Raw genomic sequence first — 27698 nt, 5'->3', positions numbered from 1 at the left:
GAAACAGGACCTTTCTTTAGGGTTATGCAGAGTAAAAAAAAATACAAGCTGTGCTCCTATAAATTCCGTGAAGTCAAGTAGAAATGAAGTATTCACAGTCCTGCCTGGAAACAATGCAGGACTGTGCTTAACTTTCGTAATTTGAATTCTTCTTACAGCAACAGTGCAAAGAAATCATCCAGCAGCAATGAGCCAAGGTATTACCACAGGACTTGAGAATTTTAACAGCCTTCCAGTATGTGTCAGTCTTACATTAGATACAGAGTCCAGAAAGGGGACAAAAGGTTAAATCTAGCAGCAATAATATGAAAAACCCCACTGTTGCTTAAAGCAGCTCTTACAGGCTATTCACTATCAGACATGAAAGAATTTAAAAAATGTCTTTACATTTTAACATTTTTCCTTAAATGTAAGTTAACATTCAAACATTATTTCACTACTAAATTAAGAGTTAATTATTTAAGGTTGCTATATGGCTAGCTTATTTTTAATAATAATAAAATAATGGACAGGTAAGACTTTCATTGAAAGCTTTGGTCAACCATTAATGCTATGGGAAAAAAATTAATTTGGTCATATAAGGTTGGTGATAGTTGATGATAAGAATGAAGTCCAACATTTAAATATATTTCTGAAATGCAGACAATGCACTCAAAATGTTAATCTTTCAGCTCTGAGAATTAGCCATGCTTTAATAGCTTTCAGGGGAACAAAGAGCCAATGCAGATGCTGTCTGTTGAGTCACTGCACGTTGATTCATCCTGAATGCATTCCCTGCACCCAGCGACCACTTGGGAATGAGTGGGAGTTCATTAATATCCAGGGAAAGAAGGAGCACTCTGCTGCACTGGATCATGCTCCACAGATTCTTATTTCACCTATAGGAATTGTGGCAAACAATTTTTCGGGGGCCTTAGAGCAATCAGCAGTCACACTCTGCCTACAAAGAAAACAGCAAATTGGTTTAAAACTGCTTCTTAGCATATGCAGAGAAAACCATTACATGCTGTCAACGCCTTCAAGTCATTGTGCTAATGAGATGAGACAGGTTGTGTGACAAAGAAAGCAGCATGTTTCTCAGTGGTGAGAACTAATGAGTTCATTGACCAGCACAGAGAACCTGAATCTCAGCTGCTCTCCCCCACTTGGCAAGGTGCCCATCACTGATTTTAGGCTTTCTGTCATATTTTTAATTTTAATTTTTTAATCTATGTTTGGCTGAAACAGAAAGGTATAGTATTAGGGAAGAGATCATAGGCTTTCATCCACACCAGTGGGCTAGAAATATCTAGCTAGGCTTTATAGGTCAGTCCTCTTATTCTAAAGAGTGTCAAGGATGATCTTGTGTTTGTTTGATCAGCCATTTTAGCTACATTCTTTACTATCAAACAAGTAGCTTTGATAAAGCAGCCAACTAAACTTTGTAGGCAAGAAAAAAAAAAGAAGTAAATGTCCTTGAAGACTGTTCCCCTTTCATGCTGTGATTAATTAAGCAATTAAAAGTATGATTGGTCTTTTTAAAGATGTCATAAGATATGGCAACTTCCCGTTATCAGAATAAATTAAGAACATCTCTTCAGTCCTTTTATAAAGGGCTAGAGCTGCAGGACAAAATGTAACATGTTTGAGAAATTGGAGTTTTCTGTCCTCAAATATCTCTGCAAAGCAGGCTAGTCAGATGGGCATGCCAAGGATCAGCTCATAAATATTTTGCCTATTTCTATATTGCATCAGAAACTCATGTTGCCAGGTCAATAGACATGAGCAGGAATGACTGCAGCCCTGCAACATGGAGCTGCTCTCCCACAAACCAAAGAGTCTTTCCAATAGCAAAACCTACATGGAAGTCATCAAGAACTCACTCTTTTATACTTGTGACCCCAAATCTGACTAAATATAGGAGAGAAACAGACAAGACAAAGGCTAAGAAGTTAGTATAAAACTAAAAAAGAAATACCAGGTCTCTTCAAATATAACAGTTTTTTATTTAACTACCAGACTGAGCACACAGTTGTAGCTCTCAGATATTCTCTCAGCATTTGAAAAGATATTCCACATCTCCTGTCACTTTGCTATTAAACAAAGGACCAGAAACATCCACCTGACTTGAGGGGCTTTAGGCCGATATCAGGAAAATCAAACCCTGGTATTTTGTCCTAGCTGCTCCTGAAATATTTTGAAATTGCAACTTATCCCTGTGACCAAGCAGAAACACAATTCTGTCAAGCTATCTTTGGCCACTGACAGATAGGCTGAAGTATTTCAAGCTTTCTAAGTCACCCTTTTCTCACCATTCTCTGCTGCAGTGACAATATGTCCCCAGCATATTTTGCAACAAGAACTCTAATGAGAACAAGAGCAACGGAGTAATATAATCAACAGCTTAAACAAAATTTCCTGTCAAATCCACTCCTCCTCTTTGTTATTTCCCAGTGCTTGCTGCAGCTTTGAGAAGGAAATCCTTATTCATCAGGAGGTTCATATGACTTCACCAGTTGATTTACTGATGTACCACTAAAACTTTGAAAATGCTAATTAATTCATTTACCACGGGAATACAACTTGTCCTTATTTCTGGCTTCCTACATAGTTTGGCAATAATCATTATTTCAGACAAGGCAAAACAGTTTGCAAGAACTATAATGAGAAAGGACAGACTGGAAAAAAGCTTCACTATCTATTGCTTTTTTTCATTTTATTTTGCAATAAGAATTCAATAGTAAGCTCTTTATACACTGAAAGTAAATTATGAAGAAACAAAAAGAAATAGTAGAGCAGGTCACATAGAAAAAAATATCAATGACATATTTAGAATTAATTAATCCATACAGCCCACTTAATCCAAAGATGTAATGCAACAAATTGACTGACCATTTTTAAGGCAGGTGGTAGCATATTAACAATACAGATAGGCTAAGTTTACTGGAAGCAATTCACTTACCTCATACAAGTGCTACTCTAGCCAGACCATCACTTAACATGTCAAATATCTATAACTATCTGATCCACTTAAATGGTTTAGGAAAATACACGGAGTGGAATAATCAATTTTCAGGGGCAGAGAAGCATTCACTGTGGAGAGCATTTAGCAATCCTACTGAAATGCACAGTTTTCCTACAGCTACTTGCATGGAAGAATACTTAGAAGCTCTCTGAATGTACATAACAGAAATGTTGTTTAAAACAAGTCCAGGGGACTACATAGAATAACAGAGGAAACCTCACAAATACAAAATGAACACATTTAGTGAGCTGCATCCTTCGTGTGACACAGCACAAGGTCCCAACATCACAGTGACTCTCCAGCTCCACTTAGACCACAACCAGTCTCTGGCTCTTTTATTTTGAAGAGTAACTGTTCCCTCCATTTCCTGGTCCCTGTACACCTAAGAGCAAATATTCATCTTTCCTCTTAAAAATGTAACTTTCCTCATCTCTCCATCCTGCAATACTTTATTAGCACAAGAGGCCATTATCTGAAGCTGCTGTGAAATAAAGGACAGCTCTCTTAGCTCTTTTGTTATTGCATTGGAGTAGAAGACAGGCAGTCCTGTGAGTATGGCTGAAGAACACCAGTCCTGCACTGCATACAGAGCTGGGAATCAGCATGCAATTCAAGCCATCTAAAGTTTACTGGGTAGTTTCAATAGGGAAAGACTAAAATAAAAATAGAAAATGGAAAATGTTCTGTTCAGCATTTTGATACAAGCCACAATCCAAATTAGGTCATTAAATGCAAGCTGTGAAACTTAACTTTGATCTGTAAGTCACTAGAGAAAAGGATAGTAAAGAAAAGCTGTGATAAACAACTCAATTTTCTGGCTTTCTCTCCTTAGAGCTCTCTCAAGGAGATCCCACCATTCATTTGGAAGTTCTTTTCTTCCTAACACCGTGTCCATGGATCTGCTCCTAACCATAGATAAAAGGACAAGTTTTCCTTAGCGTGCAATTAGGCATGTACTTCCATTTCTATTAACTATGTAATGAAGAATAATAAAGCAAAATTAGGAACATTAACATTTTTTGGAGGTAACAGATCATTCTTAATGGAAACCCTGTGACTAAACTCCCTATACATGGTTATAAAACCGTAGCTCAATTTGTTACTTCTTGAGGAGAAAAAGAACAAATATAAAAAAATTAAAATGACACCCCATCCCACCCTGCCCACTACTGAACAAACCAAGAATGAAATATCTGCCTTCTGAAAATCAGTGGGAATTGTACTTCATTTGAGGAAAACTTCATCTCATTACCACTTATTAACTGATTTTAAATGCTTTAGTAAGTACAGATTTACATACAAACCTGTATTACCCAGAAACAGGCCAGAACTGTGACAGTAATCTTGGTCAGAGATTAAAATAAGACTTGATCCAGTATCAAATGAAGAGCATGAACATTTCTCTATTGACTTCTGGCAGATTTTGGATGGAGTCCATTTGCAGGCTGCACCTGAGAAGAATTTCTATACTAACCTCCTTTGCCAGAGGAAGATAAAAACATATTAAAATTAATGGCATTTTTTCAATTTGAGCAAAATGTCTGGTCTTCAGTTCTGGACCAGAAAGGAAATCTTTATTTTCTCTATTACAGCTAAACTCATACATGGTTACAAAATAAAAACAAAAACCAAAACAGCAACAAACCCAACCAACCAAGAAAACAAACAAAATGAAAACAACCAAAAAAAACCAAAACCACCAAAATCAAGACATCACCCAACACACTTTGGTTACTGAAATACATAAGAAAGTTATTTCCTCTGCAATTTTATTTTGGTTTATACATTTACCATATTTCCTATTGGAAAAAGTACAAATTCACAGCAGCTGCTATGGACCACATGTTGACAACCTATCTAGGAAGATGAGAAAATATTGTATTACTTGTGCCTGATGATAGAGACAGCCATTTATCCATCAAAGCTAAAGAAAACACCTTCAATCCAACACAGAACAGTTCTTTTCTGTGAACTCCAGCTAACCTAATTAAGCTTGTTATACAGGAAATATTAAGAAGACAGAATTATAAAATGTGATATGCTGGATTAGGCCAATTTTAATGAGCATAATTTTACTGAGTATCAGTCCCTGAGGTGAATAATGAAACTTGGAAAATCAGGGTAAAATCAATACAATAAAATCGGATGTCTGGAGGTAAGCTCTTCTCTCACACAAATTAGTTAAAGGCTGACTTGCTATAGGGCTTTTAAACTTTGAGATAAATAATATTTTATCAAAATATCCAACTTTTGCAGCTGCCTAAATTCTATTTTTATCTCTCATACAAGTGTCCAATCCCTTTCTTAAAGAGTGCCAAGCATTTTGCTTCAGTAATTGGAAGCTACTTCTGTGAAGCTTCTACAGCAAGCACAGGGGCTTCTCACTCCTGCTGAAACAAATACTTTCAAAGCTATACCAAAACAAGAATTGCACAGCCAAAGAAAGGCCATGTTGTGCTACTATTAGCAATGCTTTGTGGTTTAATTTTTTATTTTGCTTTTATCTTGTTTGACTTGGCAAGCTTTTTCATTACTCTTCCCTTCATTCACATGCATATTGTGGAGAACACAGTTTGACATGGCATTTCTTTACACCTTTTTTTAATGGCAAGATATCAACTGCTTTATTAAAAGTCTTCCATTTCAGCACAAATCCCACAAACTGCTGCATCAAATAAGTATGTGCCAATGTCAATATGTCTTTTTAAGCTGTTAGATATCTAGTTCTTTTCTACTTATGCTCTTTTTATTGCTGCCATGAAGTTGAGGAAAACTGGAATCAGGCATTTCACAGTTTTACCCTTGAGCTGCAGAACTCTAAAATGTGAAGGATGGATTCTCTGTTTTTCCTTCTCTGCTGGAGACATGAGGGAAGGTTTGAACCATACAGCTGTGGATCACTTTGAAAGTCCTTCTGGCACATCGACTGCTGAATTTCAGGGGGTTTTCTCAGGTAACACTCATGTTCTCTGTGCATCAATGTCTATCCACTTCTTTGTTTTTCTCTTTCTTTTCCCTTTGTAATAAATGACACAAGCTCCTTTAATACAAAAAAGCACAACTTCTCCCTTGCTTTAGTTATAGATGTAGGAGTTGTAAGGAATTAAAGAACATATTGACTCTGCTCATAATTTCATTATTGTGTAACACATTGAGAAAATTGGATGAAAAAGAAAAAAAATCTAATCTTTCTACTATTTAAATATTCCAAAATGCCCCTGATTATCATTCTCTAAGCTGAGGTAGCCCTATGGTCACCAGTCATAATAAAGGTTGTATTGCATAGGAACTGCCTATTCACAAAAGTTGATCCATATCCCAAAAAATATTTTAAGAGTGCAATGACAATTCAACTAGCTTGGGGGACGAGTATACTCCTTTTAAATAAAAACAGATTCCCTTAAAATTATATATGCATATATACACATATATATGTATATAAATGAAGTAGGGGGATCTGTTTTGAAGTTCCTACTGTTCGAACATTTGCTTTCAGACTGTGATGCAAAAAATCAGTCTCAAGCTGTACTTTTCACAGTAAAGCTCTAATCTCCATAAAATTGTAAAAATAATCAAAATACTTCATTTACATTCAATATGTAACCTGAATTCTTTTCCACACTCTGATGAGACAGGCTGGAGTTCTGTCTTCATTTTCTTCAGAATGAAACATAATTTCTCTTTTATAAAATCTGCCTGCAACCTCCAACCATCTGCAGCACTTCCTACTAACATAGATTTTGACTTATATTGTCCAAGCTCAGCTGTCCTGGCTTTTCCAGATTAAACTTTCTGTGTTACTTTTCATATAGAGTAAAACACACTTGGTTTTAATTAGAGTGGGAATATGGAAATTTAAAAAATAAAAACATATTCCACATTCCAATTTCCCATTATGACAGAAGAGAATCACTCCACATTGTCTTCATGATAATTTTAGTGACTTTCACCTCAATCTGGGGTTTATGCAGGGCTGAAATATTGGGAACTGCTGGGCAGTCTAATTCTGGAGAGATTGCTACTGTAACAGCTTATTTTCAGACCTAGATATGTATGAATATAGAATACAATTATTATGGGGATTTGCTTCCAGTACATGTTCCCTGGAACAGACAATCCAGGTTCATAGTGAAAAGAATTCACCTTTTTTTTTTTCCAGATTAAATCCTACAGACTTCCTATTCAAAAGCACAAAGAATCCAACCATCATCTTGCTGTCTCCCTCAAGATGTCGGATCAAGAGCCCTTTACACATTATAAATCCTGAACTGTTTTACGGGACACAGGTAAGAGTGAACACCCTCATTTCACAGAAGGGTGGGAGCACAGAAAGTTGAGGTGGCAGAGACGAGAGGAGGTACCATTGTCTGCCTCTCACCCACGGCTCAACCCAAACCCCACCACCTCTTTCTCTCTGCAGGAGGAAAACTGGGGCAGACAGAAAGCTCCCAGAGTAGCTGGCATGATTCTCACTCTGCTAAATGCCTTCTTCCTGCAGGGCAGCCGTGCCATCGCTGCCTACGAGATGCTTTTTTCCTGAGGGTTGGCATTTGCAGGAAGAAGAGGCACAGATGCCAAAGGAAGAGTAACGAGGCAGCCCTGTGGTAAAAACAGTGGCAAAAGCACCCAAGGAGAAAGGGAAGAATAGCTAGAGCACCACTGTTGGAAATGGCCATCTTGTTTTCCAAATCTGCAGTTTCCGTGGGGTTCAGGCAGATTATTCATTACAAATATTTACCTGCCACATCTCGGCATATTTCTTTGAGATATATATTGCTTGAGAGTGTTACTGACACAGAATGGGTTTTTTTTCAATGTAAAATATTGATTTTCAAGTAAACTTGTCAGTGTGACGGCAAAAATGGAAAAGGTGAGTTACAGACAAACCTTCTCAGGTCTTTCTTTTTTTATATGAAATATAACACTGATATAAAATATAACATACTAACTCAAATATTTTAGGCTGGGCTATTCTTTCATTTTTCTTAGAATGGAAATTAAATGAATTTTCTCAGCTAACAGGAAAAGTGGAAGAGTATTTCTGCTTTTAACAGAAAAAGCAGAAATATTTTTTTGACTTGGAGGTTTGCCAAGTCTTATGAAGTCAGATGCAATTTTCCTGAGAAGTTTGGCCTTCACAGATTAAATTCCATAATCACATGCATCTCGGAAATGCGGACTTGTGTGCTCCTCCATTTTCTCAAATTTCTATGTAATGTTATATTTTGCTTTTGGAAATAGCAAGGAAAGAAAATGTTTCATAAAGGAGGTCGTTCCTCAAGATCTCAGTTGGAAAGCAGCAAGTACACTTCACCATGTAGCACTGAACTGAAAATATTTGAGAGATACAGTACCAGATTATTTACTGACATAGTGCAGCTTCTCCATAGCTAGAGCCAGGATGATTAGACAACAGGATTTTTTGAGCCAAAACAGGTAGAATTGTCAAAGAAAACAAAAAGAACACAGAGAAAGAAAAATTTCTCTAAAAATGAATAATATTTTAACACATAGGACTTCTGCAGCTGATGATCCCTTTTCCTAGTCTTTGTATATACCTGTGCTCAAATCCAACAAAACAGAAACATTTATTTACACACATTCAGAGAAGGCAATGAGCATGCTGAGGCACATCACTCTGACAGGTTACACCTGTGGATGGACTAGGTTTGAAAGCAGGCAGATACTATAGAACTGTCCATTAATGTGCAATAAGTTCAAGATGCTGCCTTATCAGACTCATTCTGCTTCCTTTTGTTCCAGAATATTTCTAAACTCCCTTCAGAAAGAATACACTTATGGAATTACTTTGTACTGTTTCTTCCTAACAGCCAGCAAGAGCTCTCCAAGCTCACAGGCTGTGCATGGTAAGAGAGGTGAAGAAGAAAAGCTTCAATTTTCTTATATTTATGTCAAGCACGATGGAGCTCTTCTGTCAACATGATCTGGTGGAAACATAAACTCTTGATTTGATTACTCCTTTGATTTCACAATAGGTGGGATCCTCCTGTCAGTAAAGACAACAGGAATTTCCACTGTGCCAGTAATGACTGTCAACCTGTGCCTTGGAGAGCATTCCTCTACACTGGGAGGTGTCTCATTTCTGTTAAACAAAATTAATAGTGGGTTTTGTTGGGTTTTTTGGTTGGGTTTTGTTGGGTTTTTTAATAGGTGCTTCCAAAATATAGCTCCAATCTCTTTGATTCCATCTGCTAAGTACTGACGTGCTTGCAAAAATAGCATGTAGGTGACAGACTGGAATAGTATTTAATTTTCTTCAAAAGAAAATGCAGAAATATTCTAATCTCATCACTGAAAGAGCAGACACCAGAGACTCAATGTCTTTTTACAGCTTGGGTGGGTTTTTTTACCTGCATGCTACACACACATACACACATTTATTTATTTATTCATTGCAATATTCTTGCACTGCATTCCTGCAACCTTCCTTGGGCCCCCCTCAGAGGCAGACTCAGCCCAGGGCTGGTACCCCAGTCTCACCCTTGCTGTCATGGAGATGATGCTCCTCAGAATCATCAGCACTGTGACCTGCCCTGCCATCAGCTGCACCCTGCAGAAAAAAAAGCAGGTGGTAACTTTAGAGCTGTGATAAAATCCTTCTCTCTCCCAACATTTTACAGGCTATCTGAAATCATTGCCATTTTAGAGAGTTGCTTAAACCCAAGGTGAAAGATCAGCAGGGAAAAAAACCCAAAATTCTCCTGTTCAATTCAAAATTCAAGAGTTGTCATATACTACCTGCTTGTACTTAAAATCCCCAGATACCCTCTATCCCCTAGCTTGCTTAAATGAAGGTATGGACAGCCAAAGAACACCCCCCAAAAATGGCAGGTCTATCCTTTCTGGTCTTTATTTCAGAGCAGTTTGTATTTCCCTGTATAGTGGGATATCAAATGATATTTTTACTAGTTTTTGAATTTCAGCTTTATATCATTATTCCTTACATTAACTCTGGCATGCATTTTTACTCAAAGCATCAACTTTCATCTGTATTCCATTTATGTTCTGACACGACTAAGGTTATTGCTTTTCTGCCTGATTATTAGGCTTACATGAATTACACAGATATTTATCAGCAAAGCTGAAGAACCTACTCTGGCTCTTGTTAGGCATCTGCATTGCTGTTTCCTGTACTGACTTATAGATAATAGAATTACATTAAGGCTCCAGCACTGCTTATTTTATTTGATCAAATTTGTTTACAAATGGAAATATTACATTCAAGCTGCATTAAAATACATCATCTCCAGAGATCTGCAGATATTATTTACTCATAGGGAAGCTCTCTGTACATATTAATATTTACTCAGTTCTTCCAGGTACCAATTTGACTTAATACTTTCAAGACAATAGACGACATACATCCCATTCAAACATATCAATGGATAAATAAACAGCACAGCAGCCTTTTGCAGGGCTGCACTTCTGGAAAGGACAAACACACTGCTAGTATCAGGCTCCAGTTCAGATTAAATTAAAGCATATCTATTCTGATTCCAAACTATAGCTTTGTTATAAAACAACAATTAGTGATAATAAAGGTAACAAAGCATGAATTAAAACAAAGCTGCATAAAACATTGCCTTGACATAGTATAAGACTACAGACATAGTTAAGCTTCAGAAACCATGAATTATTTATCTCACAAGCAATAGCATTTAAGTGTCCCATCAAACTAATATGGAAAATTACAGAAGTGCAGTAAAAGAGAAATATCACATGAATGTAAAAAATATGCAATTATTTGAATACAGGCTATGTGACTAGTGTCTTATGAAGCTATGACAGCTTTGAGTGCAGATCAGATTCCTACAGAAGTCCATGACCTTTTCACATTAAAACACTCATCTTTATAACTGTGCATTTAACAATTTGAAGGATGAGATGGAATTATAAAGATCATATTTAGAAGACTTAGACCAGCAAGTGCTGTCTTACAGAGCCTTACTCTCCATATTATGAAATCCTATTTTTTCCTGAGATTGTCTTCTAGCTGAAAGCATTTTCTGTATATAAAACACTTGCAACAACCACCTGTATTTAACAACACCTATATTTAACCACCACCTATATTTAACAGCAATGAGACCATTAGGTTTGAGCACAGAATATCACCCTCTACTTTCTGCACATGAATGAAATTTAGCTTACTTACATCAATCTTATTATTAACTAATACTACCATCCCCCAAAAATAACCAAGAAAGCAAATTAACAAGAAAAATTCATCTAAAGAGAAAAGCTTACAGAAAAGTGTTAGTGTTTTATGGCAATACAGCCCTTCCTTTTTTTTCCCTTTCCAGAGATGCCTTATCAAAGCTGACCTAGAACAGACACTAGACAGAGCTAAAGAATTAAATTTATTAGAAGGCCTCCATGGATCCACTTTGGGCAGCACAAGAGCTCAGACAGGGCTGCACCCAAGGGGAACCAAAATGGTCACAAAATCCCTGACTGGTCACAGGGTCTCTCCCTTTTATAAGTGAGAGTTCTGCTCCATTTGCATGCTGGAATTAATTGTCCAGTTACAGCTTTAGCTTATGAAGTCCCATCCTTCTTGTTTTTCTCTCTTCAGCCCACGTTTGTGCTCTTGGGCTGAGATTTGGATCATTTGTCATTGGTCCCCAGCTGGAGAAGGAATTGTTTTGTCTCCCTTCTCTGTGAAGAGAGCTCACCATCCCCTAATATGAAGCTCAGAACTACACACTAAAACAGTACAGAATCTGAAAAATATAAAAGCTAAAACCTAAGGCATCACCAGAGTAAAGACATCTTGTGTTCTTATCTCCTTCCTATATAAGCTTTACAATAGCTACTTCAGAAGAAGTCAAATCAACTGATTAGTATTGTTCTGTCTCCACAAAATAGATCAAAACCATGAATAATAAAAGCTGCTGTTAATGTCTCAATGCAAAGTTACTACCAAGGATGAGCTGTGCCTGAAAATGGTATGCAGGGAGATATTCTTTACTTGCTCATTGTTGTGGAAAAAATATTAATGAAATTACTTCTTTTTAAAAGAGAAAAACACTGAGATATTTTTTAGTCTTTTAGCAACTGGTATAATAATGTATTTTCTGCACAATGTATGGCAGTATGTCCTTGTAGAGCTATAAAAGAAAGTTGCTTGCATAACCTGGGAAGTAGGCAATTTACTGGAATTAGGTAATTCACCACTTGGGAAGAAGTGCTCTGTGCTCTCCCTGGAAAAGCCTGCAGCACCTGGAAGGAAAGGCAGGGTATTCTTTGCCTTGTGCTGCTCATTAGCCAAACTGCAGGCACTGCTGCTCATCTGGTGAGATGTCAGAGAGCTGAACCACATCTCACTGCTCGGGGCCATTTTCCCAGTGGGCCATTCCTGACTGGAGCTGACACACTCAGGGTACAGGCAGGAATCCCCCAGTGACCAGGGAGTAAAGGATGTTGTAGGAGTCTGTGCATAAAGGATCTTCTTCAGACCAGAAACACAAAGATTCTACAGATTGACAGACCTCAAACCAAACAACTTCCAAGTGGAAAATCGCTTTTTGTGTTTTCTTTGCCTTTGCTTTGCTTTCTGCCAAAACTAAACTTTTTGCACAAAATCTTGAAGTTGTTAAGTTCTGTTGGTAGACTAAGAGCTACTTGTAACAGCATCCTTCCCTGAGATTGCTTCCAAACTCCATCTGCCCATTGGCTCCCTTCCAGCAGGCAGAGCCCCAGTGCTGGGAGAGCAGGGGAGAGGGGTTAGCACAGAGAGCCCTCCCTGCCCTCCTGCCCAGGCCACACCTGGGTGCAGGTGGCTCTGCAGCCAAGGAAAACCCCCTGGGCTTGTCCTGGGGGCTGCTCAGTGCCAAACATCTCTGCAGCCTCAGAGCAGCAGCACTGCTGGGCAGCAGCCAGGATCCTGCCAGCTCTGTGGGCAAGAGGAGAACAGGAGAGGCTCACGGGGGACCCTTCAAACCCTCCTGGCTCCTCCAGTCAGATCTGAGTCCAGTGCTGAGGTGCAGCTCCAGCTTTCTGCTGCTGACATCTCCAATGTGCCATTATCTTTAAAGCTCCTAACACTCAGATACTTATATTAAATACTGCTTTCAATATCATGGTTTGTCTGACCAGGAGCCTACTCCCATCTTGGCTTTGAGAAGTCCAGCTCCCTTCTGCAAATGGTCCTTCTACTTCACTTTAAAAACAAAGCTAGGCTTAATTTTTAAAAAGTTATGGAGTAACCTACTGCACTTCCATAATTCTTACATTTTTCTGACTTAATGGTAACAGCAGGTATTGCAACTGCAGGTTCTTCCCAAGAAGCAAAATCTGTTCAGATTTATGTTACCCATGACTCAGGCACTTTTGCAAGGGAGGCAAAGTCCATTTCCAGTTTTCAAGGTGATCACTGCCTTCGTGGTTAGTCATGCTTCTACTGACAGCCTCTGGATAGAATTTCAAGGCAGTGTAAACACAAGTGAAGGGCATTTGAGAATATAATTATATAATTTTCACTCCTGTGAGGAGGCTTTCAGAAATTATCAGTTTAGTATCCCCAAAATGTAATTTGATTTGCAAAGGAAAATTCATTCTTATATGGATGCTTTGCATATTTTATAACCTATGTTCCATAAAACTGCATTCTGTGCTCTCTGGGTGTAGAAAATCAAAATAACCCTCATGACACAGTATTGACAGAAATATTTTCACATTTTAAGCAAAAATATCTTGATGGAAAAGTGTCTGCCATATACAACAGCAGTTATACATACGCCAAATATAGAATTCATTCAGAACTATTTTGCTTATAAAGTCTTAACTTTATATTAAGCATAATTTCCTTTCTATCCTGATCTGAGTTTAAGTTTGAAATTCTCACTATATAACCACATGCAGCAGCAGGCATATTTCATTCTGCCAGTTCAGAATATGTGCTGTGTCCTGTGATATACTATCTGACTTCTCAGAGTCAGCACAAATGACTTCCCATTAGAAGATTTAAAAATCTTTAATTATGATGTCATCACTCAAGTGTTTTCAACATTCATCTATATCTAACTTAAATTTGGAGGGTGAAACAGATTTTAACATGGCAGTGATAGGAGCTATCAAGGCAAGCAAAATGAGTGTCATTTATCCCCCTTAAGGCTTCAGCAGAATCTAAATAGTTCTACTAAAAGCAAAATTAACTGCTCTGAGTTTTGAGAGTTCTGTGTGCTATGCTTCACATCTGTGCAACTCCAGAATTTTGGGTGAGATTTAAACAGTCCCAGGAGTTTACTTCTTTTTCCTGCCAGGCATTATGAGCCCTTGAATGCCTCGCTACCTCAACAATACTGGATTTATCTTCATAGTGTGCAGCTGGTACAAGGCTTGGGCTTCCCATCCTTGGAATCAGAGAATCAGATGTGCTGGAAAAGACCCCTGAGAGCACTGAGCCCAACACCTGCCAACCAGGCATGGCCACAGAGGGCCACATCCAGGCTTTGCTTAAACACCTCCAGGCACAGTCACTCCATCACCTCCCTGGGCAGCCCATTCCAATGGCTAATCACAGAAAAGCTGCACAAAACATCTCCAGTTATAACAAACAAGTGACACAAATTAAAAAATTATTAAAGCTTCAAGGATTATTCATCTTGACATGACAATTCCCATAGGAATCATTTTCAATTAGGAACCCATGTTTAAAGAGGTGGGTTTCTTAATATTAGATGTCTACTAATGCTAAATCCCCTCTTCAGAAATAAATGTTGTGTTGTACTCTAAGACAACTGTATTAGTACATTTCTACTCAGTCTTTTTCTTTGTAAAGTTCTCAAAGCACCATGTCTGGAAAACTACATCCCCAAGTGTTTAAAGAGCTGAGAACACTCACTTTGAAAATTTGTGAAGGATTTTATAGAGCAAAATGCCCATAAAAGAGTAAATGTAGCATCTATCTTCAAAACTGGTGAAGAGATGGAGCACTCAAATAGGTGTATTGTAGAACTTGTGTAGTCTACATGGTGAAGGTCTTAAGAATTTGATGTTATTATATAATATATAAACTTCTCCTAAGACTTTTCCAAAAGTTGAGGGAAATGTTCTCTCTCCCACTTAGAATTTCTGGTCTCTAATAAATACTGTGACCTCAATTGCAGTGTTCCTCTCAAAGACAATTTGTAGCCCCTCTGGAAAATAGGCTCTCATGTTACTCAATTAGAATACAGAACTCATCCTTTTCTAGTCTAATTTGTATGGCATGTGGGTATTTAATATCTTTAAGAGCATTCAACAGCTTACAAGAAGTCTGCCAAGAGGTCAAGGAGTTATTAGAATACAGACAGACATATTGAGGTTGAAGAGAATCACATGCATTTAATTTCATTATGAACAGAAGCAAAACCCCAAAGCTTTCTCATGTTAGGCAAAGGAATTAAGATCTGAGCATGTACTCAGCTACTTCTGCCTCACCCTTGCTGTTTGAAGCAATAACTGCAGACACGGATTCACACTCTTGATACATCAAAAATGTAGATCAACCCTGCTCCCTCAGCTCCTTACTAGACCAAACCACTTAATGCTGGTTCATGTAATACTTCCTTATAACATTTTAGAGGAACTGAACCATTTTCTATTTTGAATGAGGAAAATTTTCTCAACACAGATCAATGGCCCAAGAAGCCTCCTGATTTGGGGACAGTCAATACTTTTGTTCTGTTTCAATTACAAAGATACAGTATTTTTAAGTTCCCATAATTAACACATGTTTGGGTAACAATGTCTAGATCTTCATGAAAATTAATTCCATAATATGCACTGCAGCCAGAGTACAAAACCAAAGCCACTCAAATTCCAGTGGTTCATCTGTTTTCACCTCAAATAGGTAAAGACATTAACCTTCAGAGCATAGAAATCCCTCCTCTTTTCATGATCTACAAGAGGGATGCTGAAGAACTTGTCTCTTAATAAAGCATGGAGCCTTGGAAACAACCTGAAGGAAACTAAGAATGATTTCACATATAGCTTTACCCTCTCTGAACAGTGGAAGTTTCAGGGGAGTCCTTGACATCCAAGCAGCTCTTGCACTGACAAGGTTAAATCCCTGCACGTCCAGGATTAATCCCCGGGGTGAGAGAGCCAACAGGCTGGGACAAGTTTCCCAAACCCCTGTGATGCTCTGAGGCACAGGACTTGAAGGGCTGAACTCAGAAAATCCTTCTCAGTCCTATTCACGACCTCATTTATCTATTTCCCGCAGGCTTGGATTCTCTCAGACTGTGTTCACTATATGTCACCCAGAAAAAAACATATCAGATTGTGATTTAACTTTTAAATTAGTTAAGTTTTCTCTTCCTAGAACATCTGCTTTTGTGATGCTTTCCATGTGCCAGAGGGTGTTGTAACAGTAATGTATAGTTACAAGTGGACTGCATTTGACAGCCTTTAATACTAAATGACATTTAGAGCCATAGAGGCCCCTGCTCCCTTTCTGCATCTTTCTCATAAAGATAACACAAGGCAGAAGCAAAAAGGAAAGTTGTAGCATGCAAAATCCAGCTCACAGGTTCAGCTGATGGACAGGAAGTCATACCCAGAAGGATGACCTTTTCCCCCTTAAAGAGAGTAAGAAAATTCAGTGTAATAGACAAAGCAATGAATGCAATTGTGTCTGCACTCCTGGAGCACACAACCCACAGCTTGTCACCAAATGCTACTTGAAAAAATAAATCCAGGATGACTTGTCTTGAATGCAGCAGATAAGGGAAGCAAACAAGGAGCAGTAACAGCAGTACACAAGCTGGTGAAGGGCAGCAAAGGAGAAACAAAACTGTGTGGGATAATGCACAAATCTGTTTGGCCACTTCATATATTTAGAAGGGAGATGGCCTGAGAAGCATTTTCAGTTTGCATTTGTTTTGCCTGTAGAAAAATTGGAATATGCCTCTTCAAAAATATTCAGAGCAAAAGAAGTTGATCAGGAAAGAGCATGGTTGAGAAAAAGACTTAGATCCAGCTTGGAAATAGGTAAAACTGAGGTTGTGGACAGACTTGGCTGCTAAGACCATCCTCCTGATATGGTTTGTTTTCTTAAAAAATTCCAGCTGCTTCCACTATCAGAAGAGACTTGTGAGGCTTTTTTATTATTTTCTCTCTTTTTTTTTTTTAATTTACCTTTTAATTCTTTCTTTGAGGCAAATAATTGGACATTATTTTGCAAGTGGGAAATAAGCCTAAAAATCACTACATTTGCTTCAATGTACATACAGAGCAGGAAGCAGGGACTGAGTGTAGGCTTCTGGAGCTTCTGTGTCACTTGCTAAACAGCAAAACCTTGCATTTCTATGGCAACATATGTCTCTTTCTGTGGACTGTCTCTGCAGCCTGTGACTGCAGCAATACACCTGGGGAACTCAAGCCCTCAGGAGTTAGGAGTGAGAATTATTGTTGCAGTGCTGATTCTTTCTCTTCTGAGTTGTCTGAACACAGAGGATACAGTTCAATTTTAAGGACACAGTTGAACTTATGGATCATTGTGGGCCTGTCTTCCCTAGATGCTGAATAAAGTGACTCAATAATTTCTCATTAAAATGCTTCCCTGCAGCAAGGCCTTTTTCACAAGATAGAGATTTACAGGAAAAAATTGTTTTACTCAAAATAATTCGCTCTCTTTTGAGAAATTCATAATGATACCAGGTACTTTTCTTCTGCAGGGAAAAAGAAGGATTAAAAAACACTTGCTAGACAGCTCACAAATTGAGATGAGTTTTGCCCATGCTATCTTTTCTTCGGAGTTTTTTGGGGGTTTGTGTGCCTGTGTATGTTGATGGTTTTGTTGGGTTTTTTTGGTTTTGTGGTTTGTGGGTTTTTTTCCATTCCCTGGAAATTCCTTTCCATAAAATCCAATCAGCTTGTATGTTTTTTAAGGGTTTTTTTAAATCTCAAATTTGAATCAAACTATGATAACCCCCTTAATTCTTTTAATTTTGCTTTGTATTTCAAGATTACTGAAAACCCAATATCTGTCTACAAATATTAGAATGGTGTAGACAACAAGAATTGTTGGTGAAACACATCCAAGATCATCACAGCATTTGTCAAATAAATTCTCAACGTCCCAGTGGCAAAGATAAGTTACACAGAAGCACGATACAATTATTGATGTCAAATATCTAAAATGGAACTGAACAACAAGAGAAAAAATTTGTGTTGAAGATGGCATAAGTCTTATTTAACTTGCATATAAGATTTTATCTTATTTGACCTGCATATCTGCAGTGTCACTGCAGATTTTTGATGTCTTTCCACTAGCAATTAAGGTAGTGTGGTTGCATGGGCACCTGACTACATGCCAATTTTTTTTTTTTTTTAAATCCTGGATGAAAATTTTGCAGAAATATACAGTCCTGGAAAATACTAAGTTCCAAACCATATCAGAACAAATGTGCTGGGAAGAAGAAATGGACAAAAATTCACTCCATAAGGGAAAGTCTAAAGTGCACAACTTCTATATTAGGTCAGAGAGCTGTGTTTCAGTACAATAAGATTGACCAGCATCCCTTATTCACATTCATCCCATAGCAGTGTGTATAAATATTTTACAATTCGCCTGATCGTATTTACTATAAGAATTTTAAATGTGTATCTGAGATGCACATTTTTTCACCAGCATGGGAGTAGTGTTTTTCTGAAAAAAACCCAAACCCAAACAACAAACAAAAAAATCACTGCTATAAATCCTGTCTTCAATAGCTTCCTGGTGAAACTCTATAAAAATTGTGACTTAAATACCCAGAATGGTAGGGTGAAACAAAAATAAAGTGCTATTATTTTGGTGCTGGATGTGACATAGCACTTACAATTCCACTTAAACTCTCAGTAAAAACAACATGAGATAGATAAGACAAAGAAGCCAAACCTCTGGTAAAAACCTGTTTTTCTGAAATTCTCCTGGGAGATTCTTAGATGTAGCAGCTGAAACAATTACTGATGCTCTGATGTCAGAGGCTCGAGTGAATGGTTGCACTGAAAAAAATAATGAAGAGGTTTTAATCAGCCTTCACTAAAGAAACACTGTGGACAGGCTTCTCTCTGTAAATTGAGGAATTTTACAGAATGATGCCTTTCTCCTCATGCAAAGGAACAAGGTTTCCCTTGATTTGTAAAATGAGACAGCACAGAGACATATCCAAAGTGGGTTTCAGATAAATCCTTCCAAGGCAGGCAGGCACCCTGGCCAGCAGGATGGCAGTGGCAGCCTGGCCACTGCCCATCCCCACTCAGCCACGCCAGCAGCACCAGACCCAGCGTGCAAGAGCCTAACCAGCAAAACTGAGGCAACCAGTGGGGCTGGTTCCCATAAGGCACAAACAACCCTGCCAAGTTCATTCATCCTTGGAAGTTCACACGAGTGCTGGAACGATGGACAACTCATTCCTCTGCTCTAAGTGCAACAAAGAACCTGTCTTCATTCCATATTCCCATTTAAAATGACAAACATGTGGAAAGCTGTCCCATCAGGAAGATAATATCTCAGAAAAGCAGTCAGAGTTTTGATTTCTTTTCCTTTTGAAATAATGGCATGCTCTTACTATATGCACTGTAATTTAACTATTACTTCCATATCTTGTTAGGAAAGTTTTTAAGTGTGGTGATGACAAACCAAAGCTATTAACTTATTTGATGACTTGACTTAGTTATTCAATTAGCATACCTGATGACTCATATTAAGAATTCCAATAGAGATTGGGGCTGTAGCTGGTTAATCTAAAGTCCCAGTGTCTGTTTTGCTTGAAAGAAATTATATATATATATATATATATATATATATATATATATATATATATATATATATATATATCCAAGGAAGTGACTGAACAAGTGCACTGGAAGATTGATTTCCAGCAGATTTTGTTTGGAGGTGGTGGGAGCAATGTAAAAATGTAAAAGTAATGTAAGCAGTCTTGAAAACTAAAGTAATTTAGTACTTGTGGCTACAGTACAATGTTTTGTCACTACTCTTATTAATAGCAGTAATTAAGTATTTAGTTTAATTATTATTATTTATTAAGTAATAAGTATTTAAGCAGTATTTAATTGCCTTCCAGGAATTCCAAGTAAGTCTTCTAGAGAGTAAACATTGCTGGGCACAGGCACACCCAGACAAATATGAATCAAGCTGGGCACAGAAGCACTCACTAGTGCCTTGCACAGGCGCCTGAGTGCATTGGCCCAGAAGCAGCACAGAACTGAGTGTGGCTCTGCCATTTTTGGCATTGCAGAGACTTCTGCAGCGCCCTGGAGCTGCACCAAGTTGGGTTGGTATAAATTTCATCCTACGAGATGCAGCAGCTGTCCATTCCTAGAATGGAGATGATCTGCACTGTTACTGTAAATAAACCTCAGGCTCAGCTTCCATGTGCACTGTCAGGTACACAGTGCATGAGGAATGCATGCAGTGTGCTATGCCTTGGAATGAAGAGCAGGAAAGCAGCTCAGGCAGGCAGAGGGGTTGGAGTGTGCTCTCCAAACAACAACTCCGAGAGAAAACTGCAGACTGCATTACTCTCTCAGAAAGAACTTCCCCCAATGGCATTAGCTGCTCATACCATAATTATTCTGAAATCATAACTGGCAGTTCTCCCTGCCAAGGCTTTGGTTTGATAAAGGTCAGTCCAAATGTAAAATTTAAGAGTGTTATGATGTTTATCTTAAAATAGCAATTCACTCCTGGAATTGGAATTTACAACAGGAATTGTGCCAAAGCACTTGTGTCTGAAGTTTATGCTGATTCATCCAGCTGAAAATTTGGCCACTGGCTGGAGAAGTAGTACACCAGACAGCACATAAAGGATGATAAATGCAAACAGGAAATACAGGAAATAAAAGCTGGAAGAACTCCAAGCACCTTCTCAGGCAACAGAATGTACAATCACTGCCACTTGCCACAATTTTGACACAGCTTGTTGTGCCGAAAGTTGAGATGTTCTTTATGTAATCAATATATAATGACAGATAAAGAGCATCTAACTGGAAAGTCAAGCACAAATAACCAAGCAACACCTGGTCCACAAAAATTATCACAGAGCTGGACAGAGGAAAAGGAATCCAGGCCAGAATAAAAAGTCTTTGATGCATGCACAGGTCTGGCAGTCAGCGCCCCGGGTCAGCCAGGCAGTCAGAGCAGGAGTGAGCAGAGGGAAGGAGGGCAGTGCTTTGCCACCACCCATCCTTCAGACAGAGCACAACCAGCAGCTCAGCATTTGCTGGCAACAGCAGCATCCTCAAATGCCTCCCTCTCCTTCCTTCAGCAGGCAGGTCCTGCAGACATTTGGTACTGCACAGGGGAGGCATAGGGAACTCAGCAGGTTTTGTGCTTCTGCCCAGCTGAGTGGCAGATCTCAACTACATGAGTCTTGTACCTTATCCCAGAACTGGCATAAAGTAATTTTTTTTTGCTTCTTAATGTGCACATTCAAAAATATACAAAATTTTCATCTTTTAGTTCTCTTCCCAAATGCATACAAATGCATACAATACTCTTCAGAAAGGAAATAAATTATGTACTCTAAATAGTCAAAGGTCCTGAAAATAGCTCTCAGATAAATACAAAAATAAATTATTAAAAAAAATTAATTTCACAATTAGAAAGTATATTTGATTGCAGATTATGTGTCTTCTATTTGCTAAAGAATTGCTTTGTCCCATTTAAAATCCCAGTGCTCTGATTGCTATGTGCTATTTGGAAGTGATTGCTGGAGATTAGACTTGCAAAAGGCTATCACTAGAGAAAAATATTCCAGTGCCAAGTTTGTGCTCAGGTTCCCAGTCAGGATGATTGATAGTGTTATGGCCTCCAGACACAACCCCAGCCTTAGCTGAGGAGAAGGTGATCTGAGGTAAACTCAGATTTTGAAACCCCCCGTGTAGGAGCAGCTCTCTCAGAAGTACCTCTGCAGTCAATGTGAGCAGGGTAAGGGCAGACTGCAGGAACAACCTCCCAGCTGCCTCAGAGGAGAACCTTTTTATTGTGGCTCAGAGCTACAGAGCAAAATGGGTTAAAGCAGTGTGCCCAGGTGATCACACACAGGGGGACAGGCACAGAATTAGGTCATCCTGCAGCAGCCTCAAGGATGCAGTAACCCATGCCAGAAGCAGCTTTCAGAGACTTTCAGAGAGGCATTTACAGCACACTCCCTGCTCCAGGGGAATAAAAACCTCCCCAGTTAGTGCCCGCCTGGGAGGTCAGTGCACTGTAAATTCCCATTACAGGCAGTGCACTGTAAATTCCCATCCTACCTGATGCTGCAGTGGCTGCCACGTGTATGGAACTCCAAATATCCCAGACTGAATTAATGGCTGCAGCCCTGCCCAATTTTAAAAAGCTGCTGTTCCCGTGCAGGGGGTACTTTTCTTTCACTTCAGTTTGTTCAAGCCTTTTGATTAAAAATTCCTTTGGGCAGGGAGTGTCATATTTACACAGTGAGAGTCTGCTTGTGGGAGGATTTTGTAGCTGCTACTGTAAGAATAGTAAACATGAAAAGCAGAACTGGCAGAACAAAAGCTTAACAAAACCACGAATCATCACAATTTCCAATTCCAAAGTACCTAAATGGGGTAAGGCAAATATTTCAAGGATTTAGACAAAACAGTTCTACCAAACCTAGAAATATGTGGTATCTACATTTCATAAATCAACAGAACATTTCCTTTTGTTTGCAAAAAATCTCCAGGAAACCCCAAGGTGCCAATGCAGTCCCTCTGAAACCCAAAAACAAATTTATGAGTTTGCTAGGCTGCATCTGAAAAAAAAGAGTCATACAACTCAAAACTGCAGGGCAAAACACGAAACAGGAAAAATTTCTATATTCAAATCACCCCTGGGTGCCTGCTTGGCTTGGGCACCTGTAACCTGCAGCCAAGGCACCTCTGCCTGCAGGATGTAGCAACTGCAGTGCTGTGGAAATGCTGAACATGTGGGACACTGCAGGGGCAGGGGTAAGAGCACTCTCTGTGGCAAGCATGACAACATAAAACTACAGTTATTACTTTACTTGCCAGACTTAATGCAGATGCTTCTACACATACACAGTGATGAAAACAGGGAGCTGCACACTGCCTTCATGTGAAATGCACAGTGCTGATGATTGTGAGGGATGAGCTGCTTCATCTCTCTGCCCACAGAGAATAGGGATGGATTTTTGCCTTATTTATTATTTACATTGCAATAATGACCTGAGACCAAATCCATATACTTTTCTGCTAGCACAGACATTGCTTGTGAATGTGTCTTTAGTAGATCATTGCTTTACAGACCACTGTAAAATGTTTAATGTGAAGCTAAAAGAGAAATGAGAGGGGCTGGGACCTCAGACACTGAACCCACTGTCTACACTGCTTTAGGACACCTTAATCCTCTCTGCACTTGCCATCTGCCAATAATCATCTCATAACTCTCATTTCCATGCCCCCATCTCCTTGGGGTGTGGATTATCTCTTAGTTCTTTACGTAGCATGAGCATCTGCCCATAACCAGGGGGCCACAAAGCCTTAGGAACAGAAACAAAGCCAAGTGCAGGATGATCACCATGCACAGGCAATTCAATAGTTAATAGCTTTGCCAGAGGCTAAACCCAGGGTTGAAGATAGTCTTGATCATTAACCTACAGAATTTTTAATTCACAAGGCTAACTATGTTTCTAGATTAAGAAATTAATTAGCTTTGCATGGGGGCCACAACATGACAGACACACCAACAACTGTGCTGATAGAACAATGCAACAGCAAGAGCTAGGGATTAAAATGTAAGCAAAAACCAATGTTGAGTGATAAAGATTACAGTAACTACTAGGTGTCCACAGTAAATCAAAATCATTGGAAAAGCTCAGGCATATGTGCTAAGAGCTAATCTAATCATACAGTGATTGGTTTGACAAGCAGCTTCTGATTACCCCTTAAGCAAGTAAGAAAAAAAAAAGGATATTTCTAAATTTATGAAATGAAACCAGATGTATTTTGGTGCTTTCTTGAGTTGGCTGGAAGCATGCAACAGAAAAGTTTCATAGGATCATATCTGTTTTCATGGCAGAATATCAAAACACAGGTTGACAGTTTCATCTTGACTACTTTTAAGACATTTTCTTCTGATATGTTGACATTTACATTTTATCTCAATTGGGCATTATGTCAAAAAAAAATCTTTGTTGTCTAAAAAGTGAGGGTTTTTTTCCAGTATCTCTCTTTTGTGAAAAAAAAAATCAGTTTTACAAGCTAATGGTATGCAAAATCTATTTTCCATGTTCCAAAACATGCACCTATTTGTTTTTTGGTTTTTTTTAAGTATTCAAGATACAAGTTTCAATTCACTTGTTTGCTCACTTGGGCATGGAAGCCATGTATGGCCATTTCAGGATCAGGGTCTTTGAAGCCTGTGTCTGTTTAGGTGGTTGAATAAACTGGAACACTGAAATTAAAGTAAATATCCACTAAACTTTGGTTGTTTCTAGCTTTCAGCAAAGGAAAAGAGTTTTTAATGCAAACACTATTTTAAATTAGCATGGCAAAATCAGAATGAAGTATTAGTTACTTTTTTATTACTGAATTCAGGAACAAATTAAGATTAAACCTTACTTTAGGATATATCAAACATCTACTGATGCAAAATATTTTTACTAAAAATGGTTACCGTATAAAGGAGGGGAAAAATCATAGAAAAGTTTTTATTTGGTCATAGTTATTATTTAAGAATGGTAAAATAAACAGATAATTACTTTTAGAATAGAAGTTAAGTTGCTGATGCATTTCAAAGGGGAGGGCAGTCAGGTGAATTGCTTCTGACAATATTTTCCCCACACTTTGAGCACATACTACTAACAATCTAATGAGGTGCCTTTCTAGTATGAACTGTAAGGTCAGAAAAATCCATGATAAAAGTAATGATTCTCTTTTTGAAAATCTGTGGGTCAAAGAAGAGGCATGATGTGACTACACAGCAACTTTGCTCTGTAATGTTAATTTTGGCTGTGTTCCTGCCTTTCCCTCTCCAAAGTGGTGCATTGTCAATCTCCTCACACATTGTTGATGACAGTAATTTGCTCGCCTGCTAACAGATGAAAAGCTTTCTGTTATAGATATATTTAATAAAATTGTCTATCTCTCCCTCTTGGGCCCATTATTAGCAATAGAAATACATTTATTATGGTAAAAAAGGTAGTGCCTCAAGCTGAGGGCTATTGTCACACCCACACTCACTTGAAAGCTGTGCTGACAATACACAAGCAGAGGTACACCAAGGAAAGGATCCATGTCACAGCTCCCAGCCTCAGGGGGTCAACCCACCCCAAAGGCCATCAATCCTCACTTTTCTCAGCTGGAAAATCCTCTTTGAAAATAAGATCACATATTCCATCCCATTCATATTTACTCCAGAAAAGTATATATCTCCATTAACATCATGTACAGGTTGGCATATGTTCTGCCAGATTAACCAAAAACTTTGTAGGTTTAGACAATACATTTGTACTAATTAAAGAGTTACCTCAGCTTAAAAATTCACTACACTAACTTTATTGTCTCCCCAGAGAACCTCTAACACATTTGGCTAAAAGATTGAGAGGTGGTTGGAGATGGCAAAATGCATTTCTACATCTGAGTGCCCCAGTCACTCAGGTGTATTTTGTTGGTTTTGTTCTTTTAAGGTGAAAGGTTTCATACTTCCCTTTCAAAGCAAATAAAAGTGTTTGAAGTCACAAGAATCTCAAGCGTCAAGAAAACCATTTTTTACCAAACATTCTCTCTCAACTGTCTTGAAATGAAATGTCAGCTGAAAACCCCACAGCAGAGCATGGTGCTTCCCAGTGACGATATCATGAACAGAACTTGCAGCGCTGCTGCTCTTTTCTTTACTTTTCCCCATCTATTTTCTCCACCTGTGTTCCAACCAGACAGTTGGTTCTCCGTGAATGTGGAAAGGAAGATAAAATCAAGGCCAAATTCAGTCGTTACCTCTGACAGCAGGCAAAGAAAGCAAAATCTTTTCTTAAATTTAACTTTTACACTGGTTTCCCACACCAGCTGCACAAGTTGTTCTGTCCTGATAGATGTTGACAGTAGCTATAAAAAGCATAATATATTTATTTTCAAAATTGTACTTATAAATAACACTTCCATGACAGTTGGACCAGACATTCTCCTGTCCTAAATGAGGTGTGTTTATGGAGGAACAGGAGAAAGAAGAGAGAAAAACAGGCACTTTTTGGCACTGCAGTTCTACTTTTAGCTCATTCCCTCTCTAACCCCCTCTCTCTCATTCAAAATTAACTGATAAAAGCATGACATGCAGCAACACCCTTAAATGAAGACCATCATCTTGACAAAAGAAGGAAGAAATTTCATGACTAAGTTTTTTAAGTAAAAGACAACAATATTTATCTTGTCAGAAATTGGCCAGGAGCTACTTTTGTTATGCTTGTATTTGTAAAGCAAAAAGGAATGGAACGGTTTGGGTACTTAATAAAGAAGAACCTTGACAACAAATTTATAAGAAATATGCATTTCACAAACATATGCTAGTTCTAATGAAGTTGGGGTAAGGACATCCCTGGAAGCAGACAGATCAATGGATAAAAAGGGGAAAAAAAACCTAAACCAAAGCAAACATACAAAAATAAAACTCCACAATTAAAATAATTAATAGGGGGGAAAGGAAACCAGATTCAAATCTCTGCTTGTTTAAAGATTGTAAATTCCCTACACAGCTCCTAAAGCACAGCTTTTCCACTCACTGTCATGAAAAATGTAGGTCTTGGTTCCTTCTCACTTTAGAATGGAAATGTCAACACCCTGCAGATTGGAAGAGAGAATCTCATCTAGCCTATGGCAGCCAGATCCAAGGGGTACCATGGAGCTGATTATTAGAGCCACTTGAGTGGCAAAATGTATTTCTCTTCCTTATCCAGAGAGTCAGACCTAGCAGCTGATGGTTTATATTCACTTGTGTGTGACAGAGACCAGCCCCTTCTTTTCCAAATTTAAAGAGAAGGCTCGAGAACAGTGAGAACACTTTTCTTGAGAAAAGTGAGAACAGCTCGATGGCTGGCACATTTCCTCTCACTTCCCTGGATCTGATGGTTCAACTTTTAACACTAGCACCCTCAAGGGAGATGATGGGAATCTCTTTAATATTCTGCAGGATTCCAGCTTATGACATCTCTTTGGGGTCTGTAGAAGGAGGCATTAGAAGGCTTCACAAAAAGGCAAATGCAGCAACACAGGAAACAGAGAGGGGATGATGCACTTTCCCTTGGGCAGTGGCCCTTGGCTCTGAGCACCAGATTCCCAGCAGCTGCTGAATGATCAAGGAGCAGGATAGAAAGCAGATTGCTTTTTGTCTGCAGGAGACCAGGAGATTAGCTGCTGTACCTTCTGTAAGCATCACTGTAATTGTGGTCTTGAGAAAAAGCCAATACATAACTTCATACAAGGATTAAACTAAATCCAACTTATCTGGAAACTGAAGCAACATCAGCTGCTCCATGTCTCCAGAGGCATATTTAGGCACAAGCACACATCTCAACTGGTCTGTAATTTTCCTGAGGCATTTCCTTTGTTCCAGTAGAAGCCTCACATAAACCTCCTGCATTTTAAGGTGCAGAATCATAATTAAGGTAATAATAAGAAAGTTGCAATAAGTTAATGTTTGTTTCCTCCTTGCCCAGCCACTATT

General features: G+C 38.6%; 1 long non-coding RNA gene across 1 annotated transcript in view; it reads right to left on the bottom strand.

The window, feature by feature from the left end:
• Positions 1–24147, bottom strand: part of LOC110480127 (uncharacterized) — a 183054-nt gene extending 158907 nt beyond the window's left edge. The window contains exons 1-3 of the long non-coding RNA XR_014952449.1: positions 22274–24147; positions 18894–19000; positions 9506–9575 (exon numbers count right to left, since the gene is read on the bottom strand). This is a non-coding gene — a long non-coding RNA (uncharacterized LOC110480127). The remainder of the gene's footprint in view (positions 1–9505; positions 9576–18893; positions 19001–22273) is intronic.
• Between the last annotated feature and the right edge of the window lie 3551 nt (positions 24148–27698).

The sequence above is a fragment of the Lonchura striata genome, chromosome 4A (assembly GCF_050655825.1).
Source record: "Lonchura striata isolate lonStrDom1 chromosome 4A, ASM5065582v1, whole genome shotgun sequence".
NCBI classification, from domain to species: Eukaryota; Metazoa; Chordata; class Aves; order Passeriformes; family Estrildidae; genus Lonchura; species Lonchura striata.
The sequence above is the reverse complement of the archived record's forward strand: the minus strand, read 5'-3'. Positions and strand labels throughout refer to the sequence as shown.